Source organism: Haemaphysalis longicornis, unplaced genomic scaffold (assembly GCF_048455015.1).
Source record: "Haemaphysalis longicornis isolate Haplotype H1 unplaced genomic scaffold, Haemaphysalis longicornis Haplotype H1 scaffold_9, whole genome shotgun sequence".
Lineage (NCBI taxonomy): Eukaryota > Metazoa > Arthropoda > Arachnida > Ixodida > Ixodidae > Haemaphysalis > Haemaphysalis longicornis.
Window position 1 is genome coordinate 2,700,806 of NW_027526460.1, and position 26,578 is coordinate 2,727,383.

Genomic DNA, 26,578 nt, shown 5'->3' on the forward strand with positions numbered 1-26,578 from the left:
CCTTGAAGCACAGCAGCCTGACTGGGAGATCCCGGGGGATTGCTTTAAACGCGGTCAGCTCTCCCCTATTCCCCTAGTGGGGAATAAAAATGTGACACCAGGGTAGGTGACTAGAGCCTACATCCGTAGCTACCTGCAGATGGCGGAACGTACTCTAAACGCTCGTGTTCCACACCACTCCAGGCCTCTCTCCTCCAAGAGGTTTAGGTATACTGCTTAGCGTTTCTACCCTTCGACGTAACAGGCTACCCTGAGAATGTTCTTCGTGCACCACATAAGCTCTGTATACGTGCCTGCGAAATACATATCTTGACCAGACCCTGCAAATGACTGAATGCATCCAAACTTTGTAAACAGTCATCATTGCTGTACCGATGATATCGCCATCATCGGTCCACGTTATCCAGTCGGCAGCTCTCGCTCGAGCTGCTTCATTTTTCACACATCGCTGTCTTGCGAATAGGACCACCACCGTATCACCACTTCACGTCGCGGCCCGAGGTTTCCTCTTGTTTTACATCATCATCACATCGATCTTGCGTAATAAGCTAGACATTTTAGTTCCGCTGACATTGCCAGATCCTTCAATATCATTCTATCTCGATCTCTCTTCCTCTACCAGAAAACGGTGAACCGTGATCATTTAGGCACATTGACTGTGCTTGGGCCAATTTCTCGCTTCGGGTTTGGTGCGGTATGAAGCCGGTGTTGGTCAACTTTATAAGATGAAAGCCTGGACCGTCACTCTGAAAAGGTACCTCTGCGGACAGAGAGGATTTAGTCCACCGGCTTCTGCGCAATGCAGAAACCTAGACAATGAATTTCTTCAACTCTGCTCTCGTCTATTTCTGAAGTACGTCCTTCTTCGAATACTTTTTCTTGTCGCTGCTCATTCTTTCATTTTGTGCTACCAGGAACGCGTACAGGCTGGTTACAACTCACAATTGCGTTTACAAAATAGTATTAGTATGCGCAAGTTATTTTACGAAACGGAAGCAACTGCTGCTAAGTTTTTCTTTGATGAATTCATTCTTATTTCACAGCATCGGGGCTACGGCGTACTGGAACCATTACGAGAAGATTTGGAAGGAATGGAACAATGGAACTCGGGGGAAGTCGCAGGGATGCAGGTACGGCTTGTCCAAGTGTCGTTGCATCTCGGACCTCACTATAGAGCGTCACAAAAGAGGTGAGGAGAGGGAACACAACAGTCCTCCTCATACGAGAAGGGATCGTGACTTTGTCCCTCATGAGGGACGCAAACGAGCACTCGCAGATGTGTCCGCAGGCGCGGACACGTACATTCACTTAAGCATTTGCCTGATATCGATACTTCCAGCATCAATAGTCCCGACTGAACGACTATGAACCCGCTCCGCGTTGGCGTCATCAGGTCTTGTTGAAATTGTCCTTCCTCCCTATCTCCGCATCGAGTCTGCGAACGCTTGAATGTACGTTGGCTAAATTAAGTAGGTCGCGGCTTGGAGCGACCATGCCACTTCGAGCCACTGGGAGCCCAATCCGTACCGGCGCGCATCTGGCGACGTCGAAGAGACGAGAGCCCGCATCTGGGCGGTGGCGTTGGTTGCACGGTCTTCGAGGAAAGAGAAGCCCGGACGTTGCGACACGCTTCCGGTGACCTTGCCTGGCCTTTCACTGACGCCCGCCCTCCCGAGATCGCGCTTCGCGGGGCCTGACCTGCGCAAGAGCAGACACAGCAAATGACTCAAAACTGGCCACCGGGCGAAGGCCGCCAGCGCCGAGCCCCGCTCAAAGAGGCTCTCTCCAAAGAAAACGCGAGAAGCGAGTCGTGGTCGTGCTGGTCGCAAGCCGCACGCGAGGCGCGCATGCTCATCTCCGCGCGGGACAAAATGAACTGCGGCGCGCTGCGCACGGCGTCCGCGCGTGGTTGCGTGCGCGTTGCTACTCGGAAAGCCGCACGCGTTTTGTATGGAGAACGCGCATTCGATTCAGTTTTGACAGGCGCGTGTTTTGTAGTGGGTGTTCATGAGCGAGCCCAGAAAGTTGGAAAGAAGTTTCGAGCGAGAATCCGGATTTAGCCGTGGTCCTAGGCATGTTGGTTCGCAGAGAGTGATCGAGAAGGGCATCATAGGAGAGAGAGAGGTATGGGGCGATTGTCTTGGAGCAAGTCCACATTGAGGAATGAAAGCACATTACCACCCCTACTGGCCTTAACTTTCGAAAGCCTTATGTCCACCACTGCTTGTTAGATTTAAAGCGAAGCTTTCTTTGGCTCTTCTCCCCGGTTTAGAGGGGACTGCTGCTGTTGCTGCTTTCTGGCCTGGTGCGCCGCTGGGTTTTATTATACACCAGACAACGCAGCTGGCTTCTTGAAGACCGTGAAAGAACGCCTGGCGAAGCTTCGCGAGGTAACGGGCTCCCCCCGCTGAATCCACCCAAGCGGTCGGCCGGGAAAGCGACTTGTGGAGGAGGGGGCGTCTGGGAGCTCCAGTTCCTGCGTGTGCCCCGTTCTCTGCGCTTGGAGCTGGCGGCGTCTCCTCCGCGGAGATTCAAATTCTGCTCGTTTCTCCTTACGTATTTCCCGACACACTCGTTACGGCTCACTGTTGTGAGCAATCAGCAACAGGCACAATTACCCTTTCAACGAAATGCCTTTCAACCCAGGTATGGCACGATGAAAGCTTCGCGTTGCTTCGATTCCCACCTCTAGCTGCGTGGAACCCGCCAATATTTCATGTTCTTCGATCCTGCAGGGTGGCAGGAGCGTTACTGCGTGACTTCGATGCACATCAGTACCCTGCATATGGGATTTCGAAGGGCCCCGACGCTAGTGCCGCTTAGAGACATTCTGCGTACGCTGTATGCTGCACGCACGTGCCAGAAGCCGGCGGGACGACGCAGGGAGCGGCTCTCTCAGGAAAAGCACGCACGAAAATTCCAAATCCACCCAATTCTGAGTACATCCTGGTTACTCAAACCCTGGTTACTAACCCCAAACCCTGGTTACAAACCCTGGTTACTAACTACGCATTAAAAAAAAGTCACTGTATACGAGAATACACGGTAGTCTTTCGTGATCCTCGTGACATTGCTTGGCTGTAATTGAAAGCACGTAGCATTTCAGCCTCGACAATTTTGATTGCAAATGGCCCAGTGTTGTCTCGTGTTCCCTTGGCACAATTTTCTGCTGAGCTGCCGCGGTAGACCAAAGTGCTGCTGAGCAAAAAGACATGGCGGGTTCGATACCAGCCGCGGTGGCTGCTTTTCGAAGGAGGCGAGAAGCGAGAACGCCCGTGTGTCGAGATTTTCGGCACAGGTGAAAGATCCCCTGCAGATGGTCGAAATTAATCCGGATCCTTTCAGTACGGCGCGCCTCATAGCGCAGGTGCAGCTTGGGCGCGTTAAACCCCGCAATCAATCATTTTTTTGCTAACACTATAGACTATTAGGTGCACCAAAAAGATGCAAACGCACGCGCATGCATCTGCTGACCTGCAGTACAATAGCTAACATTGTATAATTATGTGCGCCCTTGTTATTACTTGCCGTCACACATTACGCATTAGGTGATATTGCAGGTTCCCAGACAGTTTATCGAACGCCGTTTTATCGAAAAAATGCCCGTTTTATCGAACGCCGTTTTATCGCATGCCGTTTTATCGAACCACCTACGTCCATTTTATCGAAAGTGCGGTTTTGCGGCTTTCATTGTAATTTTCGGGGTTTATTTTTTTTTAACTGGCCATCGCATTAACCTAACCTGCAGTAACCTTCATCCTACATTGTCTCTGTCGTGCATTACATAAAAAACCTATCTATATATGTTGACGCGCCTTTACAGTGTTTTCGATCACCTTTGTTTTATTAAATTATTTTTATTTTTTGAGTCTTTATTGATTTCACTCAAGCATGTATGACCCCCTTGTTTATATTACAGAATTTGCCCCTATAGTACCAACCCAAACCCCGCGCGCAATATTCGTTAGATGTGTGTCGGCGTGTTTAGGTTGGTGTTGAAAAATATATCCCTTGCGCCATGGTTCATCATTACGTGATCCAGAGTCTTGTACCCCACAATTGTTCTAGTCACGTGGTATACACGCGACTCCTACTCGGACCTTGGGGTCACATTGTTTGCATCTGGAGAAATGTTGGGCCAAGAACTTCTGAAAGATTAGTGCTATGTGACTGGAACAGGGGGGTTCCGACAGTGATAGTGAGACCCCAACAGAGGTGGTGGAGTCTAGGAAAATTGTCACAATGGAACCTGTCACAGCCAACTCGTCATAGGTGAACTCGTCAAGTAGGACAAGTCGTCAGAGGTTATCTCGCACTAGGGAAACTCGTAAGCTAGTACAGATGGACAATTGCCCATCCCATCACAATTTACGTTTTTTGTAAATCATGCTCAAATAAAAAAAATACAGGATTTCGTATAATTTTCTACTTTTGCGTCAACACTCTTAGCCCCTCTTTTGATTCACCAACCTTACGTTTTCGTGGTGGCCTTGGAGGAACACGCCCGACCAGGCAGCGCATTTTGTTGGTTTTTTGTGTGCTTTGTTCAGATAATCTCACGGGCCATAGTATTGCTCGTTCTCATTTTTTAAATTTTTCCATTTTTATTTAGAGGTAATCGGGTCACGACGCTGTATTTTGAGTAGACCTTCATGATTTCTCCATTTTCGGTGTTTACTATTTTGATCTTACTGTTTTTATGCCTTATGATAAAAAGGCAAGAGCATGCACCCCAGCAGACATGCTGGGGTGCAACCAGAGAGCGATGAAAACGAACCAACCTGCAGTACTGGGACAATTTTGTACCTAACGTTTTTCTCGTTAGTTCATGCAAGGCGACGAGAACAGTAGTACAAGGCTTGGTAACCTCTCAGCAACAGAACTCAGATCCCATTAAGAATTAGGAATGCAGAAATCGGGAGAGACTTTTGCTAGCGTTCCAGTTAGGTTTTTGACATTGGACCCTCAAGCGCCAAGGAGTGCCTTACTTATGTACAACATACGCGGCGAAATAATTAGATTATGTGTCAACACAAAAGCGGTGTATACAAAAAGGTACGAAGCATATCGAGGCATTTTAATCAATACGCCACAATGCCGTGATATGCTTCGGACAGAGGGGATAGAGACACAAGGAGATTCGTTATGGCAGTACCAGTTGCGCAATGAACACAGCAAAAAATTCTAGTGACATATTTCGCGCATCACAAAAACAACAACAACAAAAAAAAACACGCAGGAAATAAAAGTCAACTAGAAGACAGACTATAAATGTTTTTAAATAGGCCTGCTGTGGAGACAAGATTTGCAAAATACATAGCGAGGAGGAAATTAAAAAAAAACGTACTGCAAATTCTGTTACTCGAAAAGGCCGAGAAAAACACTTTCGATAAAAAGGCTTCGATAAAACGGCGTTCGATAAAACGGCGTTCGATAAACTGTCCGGATCCCGATATTGCATAATTCGAAGCCAACTCTTCTTAATCTATTCTTTTACTATGCGCGAGCAATAATTTCATATTTAGAAGCAACTATTCGAACTTTTCTTGAAGCCACATGCTGTATTATTGAATGAGATCCACTCGTTTTATGGGCCTGGTGGTACTGATAATAAATAAATAAATAAATAAATAAATAAATAAATAAATAAATAAATAAATAAATAAATAAATAAATAAATAAATAAATAAATAAATAAATAAATAAATAAATAAATAAATAAATAAATAAATAAATAAATAAATAAATAAATAAATAAATAAATAAATAAATAAATAAATAAATAAATAAATAAATAAATAAATAAATAAATAAATAAATAAATAAATAAATAAATAAATAAATAAATAAATAAATAAATAAATAAATAAATAAATAAATAAATAAATAAATAAATAAATAAATAAATAAATAAATAAATAAATAAATAAATAAATAAATAAATAAATAAATAAATAAATAAATAAATAAATAAATAAATAAATAAATAAATAAATAAATAAATAAATAAATAAATAAATAAATAAATAAATAAATAAATAAATAAATAAATAAATAAATAAATAAATAAATAAATAAATAAATAAATAAATAAATAAATAAATAAATAAATAAATAAATAAATAAATAAATAAATAAATAAATAAATAAATAAATAAATAAATAAATAAATAAATAAATAAATAAATAAATAAATAAATAAATAAATAAATAAATAAATAAATAAATAAATAAATAAATAAATAAATAAATAAATAAATAAATAAATAAATAAATAAATAAATAAATAAATAAATAAATAAATAAATAAATAAATAAATAAATAAATAAATAAATAAATAAATAAATAAATAAATAAATAAATAAATAAATAAATAAATAAATAAATAAATAAATAAATAAATAAATAAATAAATAAATAAATAAATAAATAAATAAATAAATAAATAAATAAATAAATAAATAAATAAATAAATAAATAAATAAATAAATAAATAAATAAATAAATAAATAAATAAATAAATAAATAAATAAATAAAAACGAGAACACGCAGGCATCAGGGCCCACTCGTGACGGCCTCAAACTAAAGAGGCTAAAGAGCCGCACTGTGTTTGACGTAGACACGCTCGTGGGAAGTTTTAACAGCTCGAAAGATTAGTGCTCGACCCTCCTAACTTCCCGCGGAATGTGCCAACACAATGTTCAGGCGGGCACAGAGTACAGGGAGACGGACAGCACGAACGAAAGAAGGAAAGCTGGGAATAACAACTGGGGGTCCCTTCTGAGCCGTTCGAGCGTACATCACACTGCCGCGAGTTTGGGAACCGAAAAATTACCAGCCCGAAGTGAGGGAAAGAAGGGTGGATTGGACGAAAGGAGTCTGACGTCCTGCGACAGAACAGCTAGCTGATCGCTGGGTCGCAAATTAACTTTCGATAAACTTTCGATGAAGTGCGGCCATAAAGAAAAAAAAAAATTCACGTTACTCTCCGAGCGTGGCGAGCATCGACAGGAGCAACGCAGCGGAGAGTGCGGTCAGCGGTTCCTGGACCGCGGCCAGAGCCCCGCCATGGAAGCGGCCATTTGTACTCGACACGCGCAGCTGTTGCGCGCTAATAAATGACCTCGGCAACAACGCGCGCAGCCGCCTCAGCGACTCCGCCAGCTCCGTCGGGTTGAGCGCGGCTGCACGCACCTATAGACGGCGCACGGTAGTACGCGCGTTCCATCTCCTCGCGGGCCCAGCGGCTGCTCTTCCCGAAGCCTTCTGGGCGTGATTAAGGAGGCAGGCGTGCGTTAGTCAGCAGCACGCTGAGCCGCAGCAGTGCAGCCCAGCGCGTGGAGGAACGGGAAAAAAATTATTCGTCGGCCCCCTTTGAAAGGCGGCCCTCCTGCGCCGTGTCAATGCCCCCGCCTGCAGGACTGGACAGTCCCGAGCCAACGACAGCACCCTTCCCGTATTTTATATCGAAGAAATACTCGAATACTACGAACGAGGTCGGAGGAAGATGCTGCCGGCATTGCAAGCGTGTGTCAGCGCATATATCCCGGAAAAGCTACCGCCAACGGCGCCGCTGTCGTCACTCTGCGCTGCTTGCACTGACTGACTGGCTGGTTTAACGAAGATTATTGAGCAAAAGGAAGAGGCAGAAGATGTAGGGGGGGATGGCAAAAGAGGAATTCGCAGGTGGCGCCCTATAGGTGCAGGGCTCCAGTGGCCGGTGCTTCCACGATCGCCTTCTCCAGCGGGTTCAGTAAAGAGGTCTACCTCGCATCTATCCTGGGCTACCTAACAGGGCTAACAGGGCTACCTCCCATCTATCGTGGGAGGCATGCGCAGCGTCAGTTTGGTGTTACTGGTGCCTGCTCCCCATATACGACTGGCCAGGGCCACCTGGCGCGGTACAGCGTGGCTCTCTGCTGCGTTGCTTGTGAACGTGTTGATGAACTTCTGCAGCCGTGGCGTACTTGTGTGCAAGGGGGCACTGCGCCCTCATCTGTCGGGCTGTCCGGGGGCTTTCAGCATTGGTTGGCGCTGCGTAGAGGCGTGGGGTGGTCCCGTCGGCTGTAGTGTGGCGTGTGAACTCGCAGCCACGCTGACCGCCTCATTGCCTGCCACTCTGTCGTGTCCCGGGGTGCGTGTGGTGTGGCAGGTCTTTCCCGTCTTTCGTGGCAGCGTGGATCTGAGTTGTTTGGGTATTCTCCCAGCGGTTATTAGTCATGCGACATCTTGACACTCCGTTACGATGTTTAGACCTCATCGTTATTTTTCTCGCAGCCACATGGCCAGGAGTATTGCGCCCACCTCTGCTTCCTTAACATGCAAATATAAAAATTACACCCATCTCCCCGAAGGGAACCATAAGTAGGATGCGGAGCGTCATGGGGGTTCCGTTTGCGTTTCCGTTATGTTAGTTAGCCAAATTTGGTGGAAATGTAGTGAACCCTGTAATGCTCATATATCCTACTCATGGTTCCCTTCGGGGAGAAGGGTGTAATTTTCCTTATTGCATGCATATATACGCGAGTGAGACGAGATTGAAGCGGTATCTAAAGGTCTCTATTTAGGTTTGCACGTCTTCTTACTTTGAGTATGACGGCCTTATGGTCGCTGAAGTGCACAGTCAGTGGACCTCGTAGCAGCGGTTGTATGCAGTCGTCGCCGTTGCAGTTGGTAAAGACGAGATCGGTACACGTTCCGTGGATTGTAGTTGGGTGTAATTGCTGTTAGTGTTTGCGCTGATGCTCTCACTTAATTGCGTCAGCACACTCACTGACGGGGCTGTTGCTTCCATCCTACTCCATCTGAAGAATCACGGAGTCAAGCGCAAGCACAACCGGAGTTGTTGCTGCTGTTGTTGTTCCTCTTCTATGGCACGTACCCACGTGGGGGATTGGCCAAGAAACGGTGGTGTGCGGACGCCGGACCACCGCCGACGCCGCGGGACATACCCCCGAGCATAAAGACGCTCCGCATCTAAAAACTAAACGTGCACTTCTCCCCCGACTGGCTTCTCCCACTGTGACCGACGCACTGGAAAAGTGGCGAAGGAGGGTACAATAGCTGAAGCGTTAAAAAAAATATCCACTTTCCCAATGCATACTTTTAAAAAGCAGCAGAAACATTGAAATCCGGCAATTTTTCCAAGTCACACTCGAGCGCAAGATGCTCTTCTCAATAGTTGGCCCAATTTATCTTTCTCTACTTCACCCCATTTCTAAACCTCAAAGTCAGCGAAGGCCACAAAATTGAAGCCGTGATAGGAAAATCATACAGACAGGCCCTAGGTCGATCTCCCCGTTACCCTCTCGACAGGCAAATTACTATCTCTCGGTCTTCAATACACTAGACGAGATTATCGAAGTCGAACGGGTCTCTCAACTAGAGCGACTCACTAGGAGCGACATTCTTCTGAGTCTCAGCCTCGGTCACCCCGCACGCACCACCGTCGACGTTCCCCCAGACATCCGAGGCCAAGTGGTAGTGCCCTATGCACACGCAGAATGAGGAAAGGCGCCGAGCGAGAGCACAGGCTCCGCACAGACAGCACTCCTCCAATCCACAAGCTTCCTACGTGCACGCTGCAGAATACCCGGGACGCGAAGCCATTGCGGGAGTCGTAGTATATTCATCCCACCGAACGCTAGCCTCTCTCTCCTTCCCTACTCAATCTCCAACCGTAGGCGAAGAAGTGGTTGCTATCGCAACAAACAAGCGACTCCAAATCGGCCATTACCAATCGCTCCGACGGCCGAGTTTCCCCCCGAACATTACGCCTTCTCTTTCAAAACGAAAAATATACATCGTTCGGGCACCGGGCCACTCTGAACTACCAGGAACTAAATCGGCACACGTGGTTGCTCGAGAACTGATCATCCGAGAGCCCAGTGACGCTGAAGAATCTCCTAAACGGTACTCCCATTGGGACCGCCTCTTGACCTACCGATTGGAACGCGATAGCTAACGACCGTCCAGAGTTCGCTTCCCGCCATCCCTCTCTCGCCTCCACGCGGTAGTATGGCGCCAACTTCAAACATCCACCTTTCCCAACCCTGCCATCCTATCACTCCACTACCCCGAGCTGCACTCTAGCCAATGTCCTCTATGCCATCAATACGTATATCACATGTGGTTTGGTCCTGCCAAGAGAAAGCCCTAAAAAGTCCTATAAAGCACCCCATTCTATTATTCCCAATTACGAACGAGGAGCAGTGGGAGGCCGCGCTGCACAGAGGCCTCGCCGACTAGCACAGGTGGCCGAAGACGCCGCGGGGACCTATATGGATCCCGCAGTCGCCGGAAATACACTGAAGTCGACCTGAAAACGGTCCCACCCGTGGCAACAATAAAATTATTTTCTAATCTATTCTGATCAACATATGGTGTGTTAAAGAGAGAGAGAGAGATAGAAAACTTTATTGCATTACAGCCAGTAATCCTAGACGTCGGCCAAGAGCCCTTGGGGTCTAGCAGCGTCTTCGGCCAGCTGAATGGCCCAGACTTGATCAGCTAGGTCGGAGCTGAGCAATACGGTCTCCCATTGCTCTACAGTAGCAATGTTGCGACCTAACGTTGTCGCCTGTGGACAAGCCCGCAGCATGTGGGCTAAGTCTGCCCTGTCCTTACACCGGTGGCACTTGTCAGAATATTGCTCAGGGTAAAAGTGACTGTACGTAACCGGGTTGGGATACGAGTTGGCCTGTAGAAGTCTCCAAGCCACGGATTGCCATTTACTGAGGGTAGGATGAGCCGGGGGGAAGCGGGTCCGCTCTAGCCTGTAATGATTAGTTATGTCCCTGTAGGACACAAGGCGATCCCTACCCGAACAGCGAAGTGAATGAGAGTTGTTGTCGTCACCAGCTCGGTCAGAAAATCCTCGAGCGGCGTCGTGCGCGCATTCATTCCCAGCCAGGCCAGAGTGTGCAGGTGCACATATTAGACATATCTTTCCCGAACGCTGAATGTTGTTGAGCCCAATCCTTAGAATTGCAGATGCCTCTGGGGAGATGCGCCCCCTTGCGTAATTTATAATAGCAGACTTTGAGTCGCTCACCACGTATTTGATTTTTGCGGATGCCGTCATTGCCAGGGCAATGGCCGCCTCTTCGCCCACCTCCGGTTCGCTCGTGCAGACCGACCCGGAGCTGATGGAATTGCCCTGGTGATTGACTATTGCAACTGCCATAGCATTGCGACCCGGATAGTCGGCCGCGTCCACGTACAGCACGTCCTCCGAATTTCCGAATCGTTTGTGCAGGGCTTTCGCCCTTGCCTGCCTGCGTTCCTGATTGTGAACCGGGTGCATATTTTTAGGGAACGGTGGGATGTGACTTTGATCGCGCACTTCGGGAGCCAAGGGTATCTTGTGGGTGCCTGTTCGCAGGTGGTTGATGCCCAGGGAGCCGAGAATATGCCGACCCGTCTGGCTGTGGCTAAGCCGTTCCCGTTGAGCCAGCCGTTGAGCCTCTATTAGTTCGCTAAGGGTATTGTGAAGCCCTAGCGCCTCGAAACGTATGGTGTGTTAAAGGGAGAAATTATTTTCGGAGTGCTGAGCTTTCAATGTTGGTTTTTTATTTCACCGTGCTAGATGTGCCTAGTTCGACACGTGTTCCCGGTCAAATTGTGAATTTCTCTAGGCTTTCGCGTTAAAAAAAAGTGGGTCGGGAAATGTGGGTAGGAGCTTTTTTAAAAAAAAGTCGGGCGGGGCTAAGCTAAAGGCAGATTGGGAGCGTCTTCATTCTGCTTTTTTTTTTTCGTTTACCATTTACCGTTCTAGCCTATCACACGCCAGCCTCCTCCGTCATCTACAACTCGTTCCCTCCAGCCTTAGAGAGTGAGCAAACACATGGCCACGCTCTCTGCGCCCCTTTCAAGCACGGCGGCTCCTGTCGCGGCGCGCATGCGGGTCGGCCGCAAGTGTCGCTCTCCCATCGCTCACTACGACAAAGCGGCCGGCCTCTCAGGCATTCCGGATTTAGCGAGTTCTCGAAATGCGCCCTCAGGAAAAAGGGAGGAGGAACGGCCGGAAGAAGGCACCCGATGCCCCACTGTCAATCAGGCCGTCGAGCGGAAAGCAGCCGTTCAGTTTCGGGGACCAAATTTAGCGCCGGTGGAAACAGCGCAGGCGACACTTCAAGGCTACGTGTCTGTAAAATATTAAGGATAAATGGGTGAAGGCTGGGAACAAAGAAAACATTGGTGAACGCTGAGAACAAGCGGACCTTTTCTAATGAAGCGCGAACAGCAAGTTTCTGGGTGGTCGTGCACATGGTTCGTGCCTTCGTTTCTTTCTTTTTTTTTTTGTCCTCCGAGTTAAAGCGCCAAGGGTGATAGAAGGCAAGAGAAAAAAGACAAATAGACTAGGACAGAGAGGTGTACCTAAACCAGAAGTGCAAAGCTGCTGCTTACACGGCTTATTTGTTCAGATATATGGAGAGTGAAGAGACATTCTTTGAGATAGGGATTACCAGCGCAATACGACTCTCAGGGAAAACTGCGAGTTGGGTGTGTTGGTAATGATTCATGTTGGGAAAAGCACAAACAATACTTGGATAAGGAAGAAGGCAGGACGCAACGATCATCAGGGTCATCTGCCAACCGAGGAGGAGGGCGGGGCGTGGAGTGGAGTGGTTCGCACGGTACGAGTATTGCCTACCAAAGCGGGTTTCTGCATACATGTTCGATCCCGTCTCATTGCTGCCTGTCGTTTGGTACTTGAAGGAACTCTGCAACACTGCCGATAAACACTTTCACTCTTTCCTTCACGTCTGGAAAAACTGCGGGAGCTACAGTTATAGCAAGCCCGGAGCGGCACTGCGTGATTGGCTTGTCGCAGCAGATGCGTCTTCCGTGTCTGTTTTGCTTTTGCGGCATTTTTTTAAAGTAGCTGTCGAATGCGTTTACATCTGCAACTGAAAGAAAGCTGGCCAATAGCTTTTGTGCCTTGGTCATGACGTAATTCGACCGCTCGAAGAACACCAAGACCAGGAAAGAGAGAAGATTAGTTTGAGTAAGTTTCCAAGTTATCTGATGAGCATAGAGCAGTCTGGCGAAAGCACTTATCGACCACTTATTCTATGTGCTGAGTGTTTATGAAACATTTGGGATATACATGTATGATAACGTGAAAACTTGGGCGAGTTGGTGATGCATATTGAACCACAGCGCAACCGACGAGACAAAGAACGATAGCAAGAGGACACACGAAGCGCTTCGTGTGTCCTCTTGCTATCGCCCTTTGTCTCATCGTTTGTGCTGTGGTTCAACAAAATGTATGACAGTTCAGCTATACGAAACGACTATTTTGTTTTTATCCGAGTTTTCGCTGGTACCGAAATAATAAAAAGTGGAAAAAATATTGCAGGGTCTGTTTAGTGAGCCCGGTAAGCGGGGAACGCTCGGCAAAATTCCTTTCCCCTAGTGAGTCATCATCATAATCACCATCCATTTAAGCGCACTTCAAGACGGAGGCCTCTCCTAATATGCAGTAGCACCGCCATCATCATTGCCTTCATCATCCTTGCTAAAATCATTGTTGTTAACTGGTTCGTGCATTAAACATGCTTGGCACTTAAATGGAATTGACACGCAGTTATACTCGCCTCGTCCTGACCATAGGACAGCCAGTGCAGCCGCAATAAACGTGGGCTCGGCCACTCGACCTTGTGGCCCGCCTACATTTTGGTGACGCGGACCCGTGACCCGGACAGTCGGCCTCGCCATAGCAGCGCCGCGCGGCTTCTCCAGCCACCACTCGGACGACGGCACTCGACGAACGTCACCCGCCCTTCCAAGTCTACCCGCGCTGATCCCATTTGGCTCAATCGGTCCCAACGACGCGTGGTTAGTGATCCTGGGGAGCCATTTTTACGTCAACGACCTTCAGTCCCAGGAAATCAGGTACCTCGTCACCTTAAAGAAGCTACCTGCCGACCTTATTGAGCACATCCAGCGGCCTCCCCATGCCGCTGTCCTAAACCACTATGGAATAGGAACCCAGCGGACGACAACGGCAGCTGAGCCGACGCCATCCTCTACACCCCCACGCCTACCAACGGCGCCGCCAGATTCCAATGCTCCGGAATGTCCAGCGTCGCATGTCCAGGAAACGCGAGTCTTTGCTGCGACTTTCAGCACGATGGAGTCGACCTTCTTCGTGGCCTCGGCAGTGCATCATGACGCAGCACCACAGGCTGCAGCATCTGCTGCACAGTCGACCCACGCAAGCATCGACTTCCCTGCTTCTCCTAGCTGGGAAACTGCACCGCCTCGGCTGCCAAGCACGGGTGAGCAGGATCTTCGGGGCCTCAGCTCCCCGCATGCGCCATCTCTCCGCCCAACTCGGATTCTGCAGTCTGCAGCAGTTGGGCAACTTCGGGAGTGTCCTCGGAGCATGATCGTCGCGTCGTGGATCTGATGCCTGAACCGACGAAAGGGTTGCGGGACACGCATATCGCACGTCAATCTCAGCAGCCACGCTTTCGGAAACCCCTGCTTCTGATTGCGTACTTCCAGATCGAAAGCCTACGAGCAAGCGTCGCCGACAGCGGCATCACGTGTTTATGAGGCTATGTGCCGTGGACCGCACGAACAGCAGTGCTGGCCGATATAAGACTGTACTGCACGACCGTGATGCACAAGCAGGTCATGCCAGTGCCTTCCAGTGGCTTCCCAGTCACTGCGGCAGTGTCGGCTATGAAAGTGCGGACGCTGCCCCACGCACGCACGCACGCGCACACACAAACAATATCGGAGACCATATCCATTCTGTTACCCAGGACGGATGCAGCTAGGACTCTCGGCAAACCTAAAGAAGGATCAGCCCTGAAGGAAACTTAATGCCCGTGACCCGCGTCTTCCGCGTCCTCTTCCAATAAGCCTCCCATGGTCTGATGCAACCGTTCTTTGTCTTCTCTTGTTGGGAGTCGCATTCGCAAAGGCTTACTCTTGTCTGATCGAACTGCCAGCCAGGGAGACGTGTGACGTCTGTGACACACCGGAGACCATATGTATGCGAGTGCCCACGTTCTTCATCGGAAAGAAGGCAGCTCTCCTCAGCTCTACGGAAGCTAAATTCTTGGGGGCCGTTCTCTGAGGAGAAAATCCTGGGTCACTGGCCTTCTCCGTCATCTACGTAAAAAAGGCGACGAACACGCTTCTGTGCTTCCTAAAAACGGCGGGCTTGTGCAGAACACTGCAGCACAAAAAATTGTACACGCTATGGATTATCTGAGGTCTAACAGTGTCCTAACGCTGGTAAAACCTCTTTACGCACTCCTTACCTTTCCCCTTTTGATTTCTTCTTCCTTTTCCCATTTCTCCCTTTCCCATGTGCAGGATAGAAAACTAGGCCACAGCCTGGCATACATTACAACCTTTATTGTACCTTTTTTTCTACCTTCCTTCTAAACCGCCCTTATTAATGAAAAGAATACGCAAAATTGAGGTAAGAATAATTATGCACTAAAGAAATCACGAGTCTTGGGGGGGAAAATCAGCAATTCAGGGCTTGAATCTAGGACCGTCGCGCTAAAACCCGTGCTTCTCCTCCTAGCCTACTGAGGCTGAATGTCAGAGCGTACAGGAAATAACGGCCGTGTGCTTGCCAGGGAACGGAATGTCGCCTCCCATCGACCTCCAAACGCGGTCTTGCGCTGCTCGAGCCTGTTCTTTGCCCCCGAATTTTTTAAATTCAGCCATTTGTCGCGTCAACTGTCTTCGCTGTATATTTCTAGTCCTGTCTCTCGGTGGCCCTTGCAATGATGGCAAACCGGTGGTCACGTTTTCTCACCGCATGGCCAGCCCACGTCCTTTTATTTTTAACTAGAACTATGTAACGTCAGGACGCACCTTTTTGTGCCATAAACGTCATTCCCATGATCCTTCGTTCCATAGCCAATTGCGCCAAACCGAAGTTTTCTTTCCAGTTGCGTAGTAGTTTCCGGCCTGTACGCCTTTGCTATCACCGGGAGTAGGCATTGGTTGTATACTATTCCTTTCGTGATAAAGCTAAGCGGACTACTTTTATTTGGGAGTGCTTCCCGAGGGCATTCCAGCGTTCCAGCATTCCAGGTTAAAATCAGCACTCACAACTATTCAATTGTAGTTCTGTTCGTTTACTTGTTCTGACATTCAGTTATTTATTTATTTTTATTTAGACAATACTGCAGGCCAGAATTAGGCCCAAGCAGGAGTGGAAAGATAAAAACATAGCATATCAGGCAAAATGTAATTATACAATCTCTATCTTAGAAAACACCAATAAAAATGGCAAACGGCAAAAAAAAAATTCTACACTGAGGACTCCCTTCCCTCAAAACGTAAAGCCCAAGCGATAACCTCTGAGAGCTCTAGTGAGGCCGCAGGCGCGAGCCCGAATAAAAACGTTGACGACGGCATGCTCCGTCAGTTTGGAGAAACCCTCACCGAAACTCTTACTGAAACTCTCAGCGCCAGATTCGGAGCGATGCTGAATAAGTTCGGCGAAAACGTTGATGCCCAGATTGCCAGCCTGAAAGCTCGAATAACAGCGCTAGAGAATGGAATCCCACGAGCCGGACGGGAAGTGGGACCGGGTCCCATGAAGTCCACTAAACCCTATTCCCTATCTCGTCACTATCGGGGTAAATTCTGGGGCAGCGAAAGGAAAGTTCGGTAAAAAACTACAGCTCATCGACTGGGATGCATTCCGCGCGCTTAGAGCCGAAGCACGAGGCCCTCTGGCCGCGGGAGACGGTACTTCTGAAGTCGAAATAACAAATATTCAGAGCTGGGCAGAACAACTTCAAGCGGACACAAAACGTGTCACTAAGGTTATACCGGAAGAGGCAGAGCTACAACAGGCCGACGCAAAGTTGCTGCATATGTGGGAAGCTAAACACAGCTTACACACACGACTCCAGAAGCAAAAACTTAATCGAACCCTGCGGCGACGACTGGCGGCCCTGAACCGTGATATTTAAACGTACGCACAGCAACTAACTCGGCAAAATTGGCATAGCACATGCAATCGCATGGACTACGAAATAGGCCTTCGCAAAACCTGGGACATCTTACGCTGTCTGATTGACCCCGAAAATAGTAAAACTACTCAAAGAAACAACATCAGCATACTTCTCCATAAATTTCAGGGAACAAACACGGAATTGCTCAAAGCCATTCAGGACAGATACATTGGCGACTGCACCCGCGAGAGGCTTCCTCCGTACGTGGGCAACGAAAATGCTCTTCTTGACCGGCCCATCACTATAAGTGAAGTTAGGGGAGCTATCTTGGCATTGCGCACTCGCTCTGCTCCTGGCCCGGACGGCATTACAAATAAAATGCTCAGAAACCTAGATGACGAGTCCGTTGCAGCCCTCACACGCTACATGAACGTATGCTGGGAGACTGGGCAACTACCACCTCAGTGGAAAACGGCCAAGGTCGTTATGATACTTAAACCGGGCAAAAAAATCCAGATTGAAAACCTTAGACCTATTTCCCTCACTTCCTGCGTAGGGAAACTATTGGAACACGTTGTTCTATATCGAATCACCAACTATATGAAAGACAATAGACTTTTTCCGCACTCTATGGTCGGGTTCCGTCCAAAACTTCCTACGCAGGATATCATGCTCCGTCTTAAACATGACGTCATCGAAGGGGAAAGCTGCTCCCCTCTAGATACCAGAGCCATAATGGGATTAGATTTAACGAAGGCGTTCGACAACGTTAAACACTCGGCAATTCTTGACAACCTCGGCCGACTGGGCCTTGGGAAACGGGTATACAACTACGTAAGTAACTTCCTATGCGAACGCACAGCTACTCTAGCTGTAGGGGGACTCCAATCAGATGTGATCAAGCTTGGGAGCAGGGGGACTCCACAGGGTTCAGTCCTTTCCCCGTTTCTTTTCAACGTAGCCATGATGGGGCTTCCCGAAATACTAGAAAAGATCGATGGTCTCCAACACAGCCTCTATGCGGACGATGTCACGCATTGGGTCAGCGGAGGCAGTGACGGGCAAATTCAGGACATCTTGCAACAAGGCATTGAGGCGGTGGAGCGGTACGTAAGTACCAGGGCCTCAGTTGCTCCTCGCAAAAGTCAGAATTGTTGCTCTACAGGACCACTAGTAGGGGTAGACGTACAGACCCGAACCCCCCGGTTGTGAATATTTTCGTGAATGGAACACAGCCCATTCCCACAGTGTCCAGTATACGGGTTCTCGGTCTCCGAATACAGGCCAATGGGCACAACTCGGAAACTGTCCTCGCGCTCCAAAAAAGCGTGCATCAGACTACCCGACTCATATCGCGTATCGCTAACCGGCATCACGGTATGAAGGAGCACAACCTTGTTCGATTAGTTGAAGCCTTCGTCCTCAGTAGGATAACCTACGTCACCCCTTTTCTACACCTTAGAAAGGATGAAGAACTCAAAATTGACGCCCTTATTAGACGGGCCTACAAGCAGGCCCTCCGCATCCCTATCACTGCTCCGACCGAACGTTTCGAGGCGCCGGGGCTTCACAATACCCTTAGCGAACTAATAGAGGCTCAACGGCTGACTTAACGGGAACGGCTTAGCCACAGCCAGACGGGTCGGCATATTCTCGGCTCCCTGGGCATCAACCACCTGCGAACAGGCACTCACAAGATACCCTTGGCTCCCGAAGTGCGCGATCAAATTCACATCCCACCGTTCCCTAAAAATATGCACCCGGTTCACAATCAGGAACGCAGGCAGGCAAGGGCGAAAGCCCTGCACAAACGATTCGGAAATTCGGAGGACGTGCTGTACGTGGACGCGGCCGACTATCCGGGTCGCAATGCTATGGCAGTTGCAATAGTCAATCACCAGGGCAATTCCATCAGCTCCGGGTCGGTCCGCACGAGCGAACCGGAGGTGGGCGAAGAGGCGGCCATTGCCCTGGCAATGACAGCATTCGCAAAAATCAAATACGTGGTGAGCGACTCAAAGTCTGCTATTATAAATTACGCAAGGGGGCGCATCTCCCCAGAGGCATCTGCAATTCTAAGGATTGGGCTCAACAACATTCAGCGTTCGGGAAAGATATGTCTAATATGGGCACCTGCACACTCTGGCCTGGCTGGGAATGAATGCGCGCACGACGCCGCTCGAGGATTTTCTGACCGAGCTGGTGACGACAACAACGCTCATTCACTTCGCTGTTCGGGTAGGGATCGCCTTGTGTCCTACAGGGACATAACTAATCATTACAGGCTAGAGCGGACCCGCTACTCCCCCCGCTCCTCCTACCCTCAGTAAATGGCAATCCGTGGCTTGGAGACTTCTACAGACCAACTCGTATCCCAACCCGGTTACGTACAGTCACTTTTACCCTGAGCAATATTCTGACAAGTGCCACCGGTGTAAGGACAGAGCAGACTTAGCCCACATGCTGTGGGCTTGTCCACAGGCGACAACGTTAGGTCGCAACATTGCTACTGTAGAGCAATGGGAGACCGTATTGCTCAGCTCCGACCTAGCTGATCAAGTCTGGGCCATTCAGCTGGCCGAAGACGCTGCTAGACCCCAAGGGCTCTTGGCCGACGTCTAGGATTACTGGCTGTTATGCAATAAAGTTTTCACTCTCTCTCTCTCTCTCACATGTGAAAAAGCTGATCAATTGATGCATGCAGATTAGACGAAGTGAACACAGAGGCAGGAAGACTGTTCCAATCGGATATTGTTCGCGGGAAAAATGAGTATTTATGAGTGTTTGTGCGGGCGAACAATGGGGTAAATTTAAAGGGGTGGTATTGCCTGGTGGGCCGGGAAGAAAGACAGGTCAGATATATTGATGGCTCAATGCGAAGTAGGCGGTTCTGTAAATGGGCAAGGAATTTTAATCGGTTGAATCTTCTTCGGGATTCTAAGTAACATTTATGCTATACGGCCGTTTCAAAGGCGTGCCGAAGGCCTTCAGAACCAATTGGCTATCGAGTGCCCCACTGCAAATGCATAGGGCGAGCTTTCAATTGAGCGGCCAACTATCGCTCAGAAGTTGCCGTGCAGTGCAAGCATAAATCGTTTTTCTTCTTTACGCGCCGCGGTGGCTCAGTGGCTAAGGCGTTGCGCTGCTGAGCACGAGGTCGCGGGTTCGATTCCCGGCCGCGACGGCCGCTTTTCTGATGGAGGCGAAAACCAAAAACGCCCGTGTGTACGAGATTTCGGCGCAGGATAAAGATCCCCAGGTGGTCAAAATTAATCCGGAGCCCTCCAGTACGGCGCGCCTCATCGCCTGCGTTGCGTCGGCGCGTTAAACCCTACAATCAATCAATCAATTTTTCTTCTTTCGTCCGTGTTCTGCGAGCGCTTTAGCGACTAAGCTGACTGCACATGCACACTACCGAGCCCCGACGCAACATCGAAGCGAGATTATTAAAGCGCGGGCTGGTCCTTGAATAAAGGGATCGCGATAGAAAGCAGGTATTTTGGGGCACGCGACTGAGCTGACTGCCTCGGCAAAAGCGGGGACGAGCAACTGGACGTGCACTAGCAACGAGCCGCCCAGCCACGCGCGTCCCGGCGCCTCTCACGGCAGTGCAGTGTACAAATGCGGGGCGTTTATATCGAGGAGCCGTAAACAGGCGCGCGGCGGCCGGCCATTTATCGCGGCCAGACTTATACGCCGCCCAGGGGCTGCAGCTTCGGCGCCAAGATTAGGGCCTCGGACCCGCTTATTTCTCCTGCAGCGCCCGTTGTGTGTGTTCCCGGCCTGGGGCCAGCGGAGGGGTATGCGCTGCGCTCGTGCGGACGACCAGTGTGACGCCGCCGACTGAAGTCCTGGGCGCTATTCTGGGCGGCATCTAAGCTCTGGGCTTTGTGGCACCACGTGGGCACCGGTCGTTTTGTCCCGGGGATAACGTAATGTGACGGACACCGAGAGGGTGCAATATGAAATGAATTGGTCAAGCGTGAGCATCACCAATAGCTATTGTTCATTCACCGCAAGAGGACACACAGCGATGTTCCGTTCCAAGATTGGCACAAGTTTGGCACTTCCGGCGCGATTCAGAGGTTTAATGAAACGAGCTGATGCCCAGAGCCCTCTTGCTTCGGCGTGTCTAATGCCTCACGGGCGGCATTTCTCGCTCACGACCTGCATGGGCTGCCCGCGTTGGCTTTCTCCGGCGGGCATTGCAAGCCCCAGCCTCAGCATTGCGCCCGACGCTGTATACCTGTTTGGCTACGCGGCTCTGTGGAAGCTCAACAGGCGGAGCATCGGATACACTCCTGCTGTACACCTCCTCCGCGCTGCTATGCATTCCACGCTCTCAAGCGCGAGACACATTGACGACTGGCGCACACGATTCGCATGCGACTGATCGTTACGACTGATCGTTAGGACCGGTTTTGGCGTCGTTCGCTGGTCGGAGGAGGCTCACGACGTGCGACTGGCAAGCCAGATGCAGTCGTGCCATCGTTGCGATCGTCGTGCGGCCCCAGCCAGTGAGAGCCCGAAGGTGTCATCGCTGAAAAGTTTCTTTCAAAGCCCCGACGTGGCGCCAGTGGCAATTCCGAGTATTCTGTGGGGACCACAGCTCTGTGCCGCCGCTGCCGCCTACCCGTGCGCTATCCGCCTAGCAGACGCATGTTGGACGAGCGTGGACGAGCGGAATCATGGGTGCTAAATGTTTACACACCTTTGTACTGAACATATAAAAATGCAATGCGTAACATAATAGCACTATTCATTTTCACTTCAAGTTGATAAATGTTTTCTTTTCCTGCTCGGATTTCTCTTGCGCATATCCAAATCGGCCTGAGTGCGCCTAAACAGGGAGGTCAACCATGGGGCAAAAACAGTGGGCGGAGCGGCGCCGACGACGCATCGCACGCTCGCATGTGTCTAAAATTCACGCGTACGACTAGTTGTGGCGACCGTCGTAACGATCAGTCGCATGCGAATCGCATGCACCAATCGTCCATGTGTCTCGCGCTTCAAGGTCGCTGCTAGCCACCGCCGTCGGCGGTGCCCCTCCCCAAAGGAGCACGCAAAGGATGATCATGAGCCCTGTAGGAGCCGTTGAACGACGCATCCTTCAGTCAACGATAGGATGCGAGGGAGCGATCTTCGTACAAAGGGCCAGTTTTACGATGAAGGATTCCCCCCACCACACCCCCTTTCCCGGAGGAGCCGTGTCGGTGCTTTTTATAACGCCCTGTGCACGTAAACTCGCTCTCATTCGGCCTGACCGCAAGGGGCTTGCACAGCGAGCGAGCAAGCCGGGGAGAACGAAGAGGTAATAATAATCTCACCCGCGAAGAATACGCGACGCTACGGCGCCTGCCTGGCCGTGCTGCTCTACTTCGCCTCATTGCTTACATAATGCACGCCCGACGAAGCCAAACTCGCCAGCTTCATTCGCCCCTTCCGTCCCGTTCTCTCCTACACCCGCGGAGCGTGTTCCACGGTTGAGGTATGAACGATAGCCGGGGCCTGTGCCCCGCGCTGTTGCTGAAAGCAAAAGCTGAATAACGAGGCTGCCGATACACTCGAGTGCTCGGCCCCCGATCCCTTCTTTCCTCTTTCCGCCATCTTCGTTCCATCTTGCCCTGTCACTCGACTCTGCTGCGTCGGCATCTGTGTCCCAGCGTCTCCGAGGATCGAGTGTTCGATCATGTCTTCTTCTTCCTCTCATTTTCCTACGCCTAATTTATTTGGTCTAGCGTGCTTTTTTTTGTTCCTTTGTCAGTATGACTGTATTTCTTTTAGTCCAGACATCTTTTTAATTTTCAGTGGCCACTATCATTTCAAATGAGGATCGGCCAAAACAGTAAAAGTGTGGACGTTTGTTGGCTTGAGGTTTGATGTAGTTCAAGTAGCCACGGAAAAGAATAATTGAGAGGTTAACTCTGTCGCTTTTTCGTCTCATCAAACTTCTGATAAAGCAGAACAATGAGGGTGTTTTCGTACCGCTCAACGTAACCTAACGTAACGTGACCTCGCCTAAGTTACAACCTAGGCTAGCGTGTAGCGTAACCTGGCGGCGTCCGTTGTAATCGCGCACGATACTTTTGCAAGTATGATTGTTGCCCCTGTGTTGCCCGCCCACTGTAATGAAAATCCATCATGCAGCCACTTTGAAACATTTGCCGCTGCGTGTGGATAACTAAGCTACCGCGCCCATGTACGCCAACTGTAGCAGGCATTCCTGCGTTCCCTCAGCTTATCTCACGCGGCACCGATTCGAGTACCGTTGGTGGCCCTCTGAAACAACGTCGCCTCGCGCTTGACACGTTGTGTATGTCACAGCCTGGTTCGATGAAATTACTGGTCTTCAAGGTCGCCGTCACCACGTCTGCGTCACTCCGTCCTACAGCGCACAAGCTGAACTGCAGGCCATTTGTGACTATCTCGGTGCAGCTAACGAGCTTCCCTGTACATCACCATGTGTATACACAGACTCACAAGCAGCGTATCGAGACTGTGCGAATGCCCAATTCACCAGCCCTGTCGCCAAAGTCATTCGCCGCAAAGTTCTGACACTCCGGAAACTCTCAGTTCTTAAACACTGGCTGGCAGCACACTGCGGCATCCTCGGAAACGAGGAAGTGCACCGACTGGCACGCGCGCATTTACTCTCCGTGCTAGCTCGGACGACGGCGTCCTTGCCCCTCCCTCAAGAAGAAGCCGATGCCACGGCTGCACAACAACTAAGTCAAGCCCTCCGGAAAGCTTACCTCGCGGCCATAACCACCACCTGAAGTTCTTTCCCGTGAGTTCTCGCGGCGGGAAGCTGTGATCATACGACGTATTCAGACGGGAGCACTGCTCACACCGTTTTTTTCTACGCCGCTTTCATGGCCGTAGAGCCGCTCCCAGTGTACCGAGCAGCTGCAGCACTTGTCATGCTGGGCAGGCTTACATCTACAGGTTTTCCCGCTCAATTTGATCCAATTGCCATACAGTTTAATGCAAACACCAGCAAATTTAATCTAAGCGCCATCTAATTTAATCCAGCTCGGTGCCAGCGAATTTAATCCAGGTGCCAGCTAATTTAATCCAAGTGCCAACCAATTTAATCATGTCGCCAACCAAATTAATCCAGCTTTCAGGAGGTTTTTCAGGAGTGTTTTATGCAAAATTACGCGCAGCTTTGCGGACTTTGTTGTGCGTGCTGTGGTGAAAACGTGGTGTTTCTTGATCCATTATGCGCAAAATATCTTATGCGCACAGCTTAATGGACATTTACTAACACTCGCAGACCAGAAGAGCAATCTTGTTTGATCCGTTGTTGCCGTATGCTGATCGTCTGACAGATCGGCAGAAGAATCGCCTGCTCGCGTATTGTTACGCCTAGCCTACATCGAAGAGCTCTGGTTACGCCAGCAGGCTTTTCAGCGTATTGTCACGCGAGAAGACGATATTCTGACGCGTGCAGGCGATATTTCTGACGCGAGCAGGCGATATTATAATTTGGAAACAATACTTAACACTGCATAAAAGCATTAATTGATTAAACATCAGAATGCGAAGGGAATTCAAATAACGTGTTTTTATCAAAAGAACTTCTGAATGCATTCTTACGCGAGGAACAGACGATACTTCTGACCGGAACTCTCCTATATCAAGTAACTCTGACTTATGAGGTGATTTATCAACGGTGCTTTCGCAGACGATCAGCTCACAGCACGCAGCACCAACGCGTCAAAAAGGTCTGCTTTCTTGGTCTGCGCGTTCTAGATGTAGTAAATGTTCATTAACCTGTGCGAATAAGATATTTTTCACATAATGGATTAAGAAACACCTTGTTTTCACCGCACCACGCGCAACAAAGTCTGCAAAGCTGCGCCTAATTTCGCATAAAACACTCCTGAGTAACCTCCTGACGGCTGGATTAATTTGGTTGGCGACAGGATTAAATAAGTTGGCACTTGACTTAAATTAGCTGGCGCCTGGAATAAATTCGCTGGCACCTGGATTAAATCAGATGGCTCTTGGATTAAATTCGCTGGCGTCTGGATTAAATTGTATGGCAAATGGCTTAAATTGAGCGGGAAAACCTGTAGTGTGGGACTGCCCTCGCTACAGACTTCCTTGGTACCGTGCCCTCACAACTTGGACCGTGGCCCACATCTTTCCAGTCCTGGTCATGCCCGCCGCCTCAAGCTCCTGCTGGGTACGCTGGTAGCTTGCGGCCCGCCCTGCTGCTTTTTCTCTTGGACCCCGCAGCACCAGTCGTTGAGCGGATTTCCGGCGATGCGCAGGACACTACGTCGGCTGCGACTCCAGGCGACCACAGTGTTGCATTCAGGCCGCCGACGCAGTAAATGGTGGCATAATTATCCTTTTCCACTTTCTCCTTTCGTACCAATACCTTTACTAACTCTACGCTTATCCATAGCAGCGCCCAAGCGTAACAAAATGGAGAGAGAGCGAGAGAGAGAGAACTTTATTAGCAACAAAACGAATAAACGTGTTTTCAATCACTCAATCCTCGCGCATCGTTGAATCACCGTTAGGGCAGTACATGTCATCCCAAACTTGATAACATTTCATTATTGTCGTATTCATCATCATCATCACACTATTTATGTCTACTGCAGGATGAAGCCCTTGCCGTTGTCTTCCGATTGCTCCTATCCAACGCTGTGTCCGAATCCAAACTTCGCCACAAAATTTTCTTATTTCATCGCGCAATCAAGTTATCGTAATTTTCATAGTTCTGGTGCCGCCTCTTGGGAACACTGCGTAAGTCACCTTGTTACTGCACTGGTCGCTCTCCGCATTACAAGTCCTCCACACCACGCCCACCTCACTTCTGTCCCATGTGTGTATTATATATATAAATAAATAAATATATATATATATATATATATATATATATATATATATATATACAGAAAGAAATGCCGGCAGCCTACAACGCCAAAGAAGGCATAGGGGAATGGTTAGAATATTTTTTTTACCGTTAGTGACGTTACATTATTATTTATTATTATTAATTACGTGAGAAAGAAAGAAAGAAAAACACGCGCCCAGAGTGGGGACCGAACCCACGCCTTTCGATCGAATGGCAGCCTTGATGCCAAGGTAGCATAAGAGGGTTTCCCGCCAGTTGCCCGCTTATGACAGGCTGTAGACGTTCGCGTCACGCCCCGGGGGTTGAAAAGAAGGTCCCCTTCTCCCCGTGTACTCTGAGTGGCACTGGCTACCACCCTCAAGCGTCAGATACAGTTGTAGTAAATATAAATAACCCAGAAAGCGAAGAAGAACACAGTCGCCCAGATAGCCGAGTTGGTAAGGCATTCGAGATCTAATCGAAAGGCGTGGGTTCGGTCCCCACTCTGGGTGCGTGTTTTTCTTTCTTTCTTTATCACGTAATTAATAAAATAATAATAATAATAATGTAACGTCACTAACGGTAACAAATAGTCCAACCATTCCCCTATGCATTCTTTGGCGTTGTAGACTGCCGCCATTTCTTTCTGTATTTCCTAACGAGCCCCTCATTTCTAAACCCTATTATCGTGCGAAAGCTTAGCGAGTGCCTCGGTTCTGGCAGCCTTGATGCCAAGGTAGCATAAGAGGGTTTCCCGCCAGTTGCCCGCTTATGACAGG

General features: G+C 49.1%; 1 protein-coding gene across 4 annotated transcripts in view; it reads left to right on the forward strand.

The window, feature by feature from the left end:
* Positions 1-26,578, forward strand: part of LOC144152612 (E3 ubiquitin-protein ligase SHPRH) — a 1,006,539-nt gene that overhangs the window by 570,080 nt on the left and 409,881 nt on the right. The gene's annotated exons all lie outside the window — the stretch shown is intronic.